We start from the raw sequence: 7,033 nt of genomic DNA, 5'->3' as shown, positions 1-7,033 counted from the left end.
GTCTGTTACCCTACTGGTAGGACTAACCCCACCCACTCGTCTGTTACCCTACTGGTAGGACTAACCCCGTTCTCTCGTCTGTTACCCTACTGGTAGGACTAATCCCATCCTCTCGTCTGTTACCCTACTGGTAGGACTAATCCCATCCTCTCGTCTGTTACCCTACTGGTAGGACTAACCCAACCCACTCGTCTGTTATCCTATTGGTAGGACTAACCCCATCCTCTCGTCTGTTACCCTACTGGTAGGTCTAACTCCATCCTCTCGTCTGTTACCCTACTGGTAGGACTAACCCCATCCACTCGTCTGTTACCCTACTGGTAGGACTAACCCCATCCTCTCGTCTGTTACCCTACTGGTAGGACTAACCCCACCCACTCGTCTGTTACCCTACTGGTAGGACTAACCCCATCATCTCGTATGTTACCCTACTGGTAGGTCTAACTCCATCCTCTCGTCTGTTACCCTACTGGTAGGACTAACCCCATCCACTCGTCTGTTACCCTACTGGTAGGACTAACCCCATCCTCTCGACTGTTACCCTACTGGTAGGACTAATCCCATCCTCTCGTCTGTTACCCTACTGGTAGGACTAACCCAACCCACTCGTCTGTTATCCTATTGGTAGGACTAACCCCATCCTCTCGTCTGTTACCCTACTGGTAGGACTAACCCCACCCACTCGTCTGTTACCCTACTGGTAGGTGTAACCCCATCCTCTCGTCTGTTACTCCACTGGTAGAACTAACCCCATCCTCTCGTCTGTTAACCTACTGGTAGGACTAACCCAACCCACTCGTCTGTTACCCCACTGGTAGGTCTAACCCCATCATCTCGTCTGTTACCCTAATGGTAGGACTAACCCCATCCTCTCGTCTGTTACCCTACTGGTAGGACTAACCCCATCCTCTCGTCTGTTACCCTACTGGTAGGTCTAACTCCATCCTCTCGTCTGTTACCTTACTGGTAGGACTAACCCAACCCACTCGTCTGTTACCCCAATGGTAGGACTAACTCAATCCTCTCGTTTGTTACCCTACTGGTAGGACTAACCCCATCCTCTCGTCTGTTACCCTACTGGTAGGACTAACCCAACCCACTCGTCTGTTATCCTACTGGTAGGACTAACCCAATCCTCTCGTCTGTTACCCTACTGGTAGGTCTAACCCAATCCTCTCGTCTGTTACCCTACTGGTAGGTCTAACTCCATCCTCTCCTCTTTCACCTGCAGATAGAGCGTAAGAATAGTACCAGATGTTACCATTGCATGACTATTATGACGCGACTAAGTTTGGGATATAATTTTTGTTTCTATTCTAAACACCCATTCTCCTTGTGTCTCCTTTGATGCTTATCCGTCATTGTTCTTTAAATGGTGACACATGTGAAGAAGGTCGTTGCAGTACATGGTAAATACTGGTAGGACTTACCCAATCCTCTCGTCTGTTACCCTACTGGTAGGTCTAACTCCATCCTCTCGTCTGTTACCCTACTGGTAGGACTAACCCCATCCTCTCGTCTGTTACCCTACTGGTAGGACTAACCCCATCCTCTCGTCTGTTACCCTACTGGTAGGACTAATCCCATCCTCTCGCCTGTTACCCTACTGGTAGGACTAACCCCATCCTCTCGTCTGTTACCCTACTCGTAGGACTAACCCCATCATCTCGTCTGTTACCCTACTGGTAGGACTAACCCAACCCACTCGTCTGTTATCCTACTGGTAGGACTAACCCAATCCTCTCGTCTGTTACCCTACTGGTAGGACTAGCCCCACCCACTCGTCTGTTACCCTATTGGTAGGACTAACCCCACCCACTCGTCTGTTACCCTACTGGTAGGACTAACCCCTCCCTCTCGTCTGTTACCCTACTGGTAGGTCTAACTCCATCCTCTCGTCTGTTACCCTACTGGTAGGTCTAACTCCATCCTCTCGTCTGTTACCCTACTGGTAGGACTAACCCCATCCTCTCGTCTGTTACCCTACTGGTAGGTCTAACTCCATCCTCTCGTCTGTTACCCTACTGGTAGGACTAACCCAACCCACTCGTCTGTTACCCTACTGGTAGGACTAACCCCATCCTCTCGTCTGTTACCCTACTGGTAGGACTAACCCCACCCACTCGTCTGTTACCCTACTGGTAGGACTAACCCCACCCACTCGTCTGTTACCCCAATGGTAGGACTAACCCCACCCACTCGTCTGTTACCCCGCTGGTAGGACTAACCCCACCCACTCGTCTGTTACCCTACTGGTAGGACTAACCCCACCCACTCGTCTGTTACCCTATTGGTAGGACTAACCCCACCTACTCGTCTGTTACCCTACTGGTAGGACTAACCCCACCTACTCGTCTGTTACCCTACTGGTAGGACTAACCCCACCCACTCGTCTGTTACCCTACTGGTAGGACTAACCCCACCCACTCGTCTGTTACCCTACTGATAGGACTAACCCAACCCACTCGTCTGTTACCCTACTGATAGGACTAACCCCACCTACTCGTCTGTTACCCTACTGGTAGGACTAACACCACCCAATCATCTGTTACCCCACTGGTAGGACTAACCCCACCCACTCGTCTGTTACCCTACTGGTAGGACTAACCCCACCCACTCGTCTGTTACCCTACTGGTAGGACTAACACATTCCTCTCGTCTGTTACCCCACTGGTAGGACTAACCCCATCCTCTCGTCTGTTACCCTACTGGTAGGACTAACCCCACCCACTCGTCTGTTACCCTACTGGTAGGACTAATCCCATCCTCTCGTCTGTTACCCTACTGGTAGGACTAACCCCATCCTCTCGTCTGTTACCCTACTGGTAGGACTAACCCCATCCTCTCATCTGTTACCCTACTGGTAGGTCTAACCCCATCCTCTCGTCTGTTACTCCACTGGTAGGACTAACCCCATCCTCTCGTCTGTTAACCTACTGGTAGGACTAACCCAACCCACTCGTCTGTTACCCCACTGGTAGGTCTAACCCCATCATCTCGTCTGTTACCCTAATGGTAGGACTAACTCCATCCTCTCGTCTGTTACCCTACTGGTAGGACTAACCGCATCCTCTCGTCTGTTACCCTACTGGTAGGTCTAACTCTATCCTCTCGTCTGTTACCCTACTGGTAGGACTAACCCCATCCTCTCGTCTGTTACCCTACTGGTAGGACTAACCCCACCCACTCGTCTGTTACCCCAATGGTAGGACTAACCCAATCCTCTCGTTTGTTACCCTACTGGTAGGACTAACCCCATCCTCTCGTCTGTTACCCTACTGGTAGGACTAACCCCACCCACTCGTCTGTTACCCCAATGGTAGGACTAACCCAATCCTCTCGTTTGTTACCCTACTGGTAGGACTAACTCCATCCTCTCGTCTGTTACCTTACTGGTAGGACTAACCCAATCCTCTCGTCTGTTACCCTACTGGTAGGACTAACCCCATCCTCTCGTCTGTTATCCTACTGGTAGGACTAACCCAGTCCTCTCGTCTGTTACCCTACTGGTAGGTCTAACTCCATCCTCTCCTCTTTCACCTGCAGATAGAGCGTAAGAATACTACCAGATGTTACCATTGCATGACTAGTATGACGCGACTAAGTTTGGGATATAATTTTTGTTTCTATTCTAAACACCCATTTTCCTTGTGTCTCCTTTGATGCTTATCCGTCATTGTTCTTTAAATGGTCACCCATGTGAAGAAGGTCGTTGTAGTACATGGTAAATACTGGTAGGACTAACCCAATCCTCTCGTCTGTTACCCTACTGGTAGGTCTAACTCCATCCTCTCGTCTGTTACCCTACTGGTAGGACTAACCCCATCCTCTCGTCTGTTACCCTACTGGTAGGACTAACCCAACCCACTCGTCTCTTACCCTACTGGTAGGACTAACCCCATCCTCTCGTCTGTTACCCTACTGGTAGGACTAATCCCATCCTCTCGCCTGTTACCCTACTGGTAGGACTAACCCAACCCACTCGTCTGTTACCCTACTGGTAGGACTAACCCAATCCTCTCGTCTGTTACCCTACTGGTAGGACTAGCCCCACCCACTCGTCTGTTACCCTACTGGTAGGACTAACCCAATCCTCTCGTCTGTTACCCTACTGGTAGGACTAACCCCATCCACTCGTCTGTTACCCTACTGGTAGGTCTAACTCCATCCTCTCGTCTGTTACCCTACTGGTAGGTCTAACTCCATCCTCTCGTCTGTTACCCTACTGGTAGGACTAACCCCACCCACTCGTCTGTTACCCTACTGGTAGGACTAACCCCACCCACTCGTCTGTTACCCTACTGGTAGGACTAACCCCACCCACTCGTCTGTTACCCTACTGGTAGGACTAACCCCATTCTCTCGTCTGTTACCCTATTGGTAGGCTAACCCCACCCACTCGTCTGTTACCCTACTGGTAGGACTAACCCCACCTACTCGTCTGTTACCCTACTGGTAGGACTAACCCCACCCACTCGTCTGTTACCCTACTGGTAGGACTAACCCCACCCACTCGTCTGTTACCCTACTGGTAGGACTAACCCAACCCACTCGTCTGTTACCCTACTGATAGGACTAACCCCACCTACTCGTCTGTTACCCTACTGGTAGGACTAACACCACCCAATCATCTGTTACCCCACTGGTAGGACTAACCCCACCCACTCGTCTGTTACCCTACTGGTAGGACTAACCCCACCCACTCGTCTGTTACCCTACTGGTAGGACTAACACATTCCTCTCGTCTGTTACCCCACTGGTAGGACTAACCCCATCCTCTCGTCTGTTACCCTACTGGTAGGACTAACCCCACCCACTCGTCTGTTACCCTACTGGTAGGACTAACCCAATCCTCTCGTTTGTTACCCTACTGGTAGGACTAACCCCATCCTCTCGTCTGTTACCCTACTGGTAGGACTAACCCCATCCTCTCATCTGTTACCCTACTGGTAGGTCTAACCCCATCCTCTCGTCTGTTACTCCACTGGTAGGACTAACCCCATCCTCTCGTCTGTTAACCTACTGGTAGGACTAACCCAACCCACTCGTCTGTTACCCCACTGGTAGGTCTAACCCCATCATCTCGTCTGTTACCCTAATGGTAGGACTAACTCCATCCTCTCGTCTGTTACCCTACTGGTAGGACTAACCGCATCCTCTCGTCTGTTACCCTACTGGTAGGTCTAACTCCATCCTCTCGTCTGTTACCCTACTGGTAGGACTAACCCCATCCTCTCGTCTGTTACCCTACTGGTAGGACTAACCCCACCCACTCGTCTGTTACCCCAATGGTAGGACTAACCCAATCCTCTCGTTTGTTACCCTACTGGTAGGACTAACCCCATCCTCTCGTCTGTTACCCTACTGGTAGGACTAACCCCACCCACTCGTCTGTTACCCCAATGGTAGGACTAACCCAATCCTCTCGTTTGTTACCCTACTGGTAGGACTAACTCCATCCTCTCGTCTGTTACCTTACTGGTAGGACTAACCCAATCCTCTCGTCTGTTACCCTACTGGTAGGACTAACCCCATCCTCTCGTCTGTTATCCTACTGGTAGGACTAACCCAATCCTCTCGTCTGTTACCCTACTGGTAGGTCTAACTCCATCCTCTCCTCTTTCACCTGCAGATAGAGCGTAAGAATACTACCAGATGTTACCATTGCATGACTAGTATGACGCGACTAAGTTTGGGATATAATTTTTGTTTCTATTCTAAACACCCATTTTCCTTGTGTCTCCTTTGATGCTTATCCGTCATTGTTCTTTAAATGGTCACCCATGTGAAGAAGGTCGTTGCAGTACATGGTAAATACTGGTAGGACTAACCCAATCCTCTCGTCTGTTACCCTACTGGTAGGTCTAACTCCATCCTCTCGTCTGTTACCCTACTGGTAGGACTAACCCCATCCTCTCGTCTGTTACCCTACTGGTAGGACTAACCCAACCCACTCGTCTCTTACCCTACTGGTAGGACTAACCCCATCCTCTCGTCTGTTACCCTACTGGTAGGACTAATCCCATCCTCTCGCCTGTTACCCTACTGGTAGGACTAACCCAACCCACTCGTCTGTTACCCTACTGGTAGGACTAACCCAATCCTCTCGTCTGTTACCCTACTGGTAGGACTAGCCCCACCCACTCGTCTGTTACCCTACTGGTAGGACTAACCCAATCCTCTCGTCTGTTACCCTACTGGTAGGACTAACCCCATCCACTCGTCTGTTACCCTACTGGTAGGTCTAACTCCATCCTCTCGTCTGTTACCCTACTGGTAGGTCTAACCCCATCCACTCGTCTGTTACCCTACTGGTAGGACTAACCCCATCCACTCGTCTGTTACCCTACTGGTAGGCCTAACTCCATCCTCTCGTCTGTTACCCTACTGGTAGGTCTAACTCCATCCTCTCGTCTGTTACCCTACTGGTAGGTCTAACTCCATCCTCTCCTCTTTCACCTGCAGGTAGAGCGTAAGAATAGTACCAGGTGTTACCATTACATGACTAGTATGACGCGACTAAGTTTGGGATATAATTTTTGTTTCTATTCTAAACACCCATTCTCCTTGTGTCTCCTTTGATGCTTATCCGTCATTGTTCTTTAAATGGTCATCCATGTGAAGAAGGTCGTTGCAGTACATGGTAAATAACTTGTGCTTTCTACTTGACAATCTGCATTAGAAGATATGCATAAGAAATATAACTGGCCGCCGATTTTCGGTGTCAGTAACATTGCGCATGGGCAGATGTCATGCCACTCACTTCCGCTATGTTAAAGTGACTGTAGAGAGTATAGGTCACCTTACAAACGAGGCTAGTGGGAATGTCCCATTAGCCGAGTGATACGTTGCCCGCTTAGATATCGAGAGGTCGCTAGTTCGATGGCAAGCAGGATATATTTCATTGCTACTTCCAATTACTCCTAACGTTCCAGCATGTTATTTCAGGGAAATGGCATTATAAATCGGAATCTAATTTAGCCCTGTTCATATCGACACTGTCTCCGAGTTACTTTACCGCGTTAATAGGACA

This window comes from Pecten maximus, chromosome 10 (genome assembly GCF_902652985.1).
Source record: "Pecten maximus chromosome 10, xPecMax1.1, whole genome shotgun sequence".
NCBI lineage: Eukaryota > Metazoa > Mollusca > Bivalvia > Pectinida > Pectinidae > Pecten > Pecten maximus.
The sequence above is the reverse complement of the archived record's forward strand: the minus strand, read 5'-3'. Positions refer to the sequence as shown.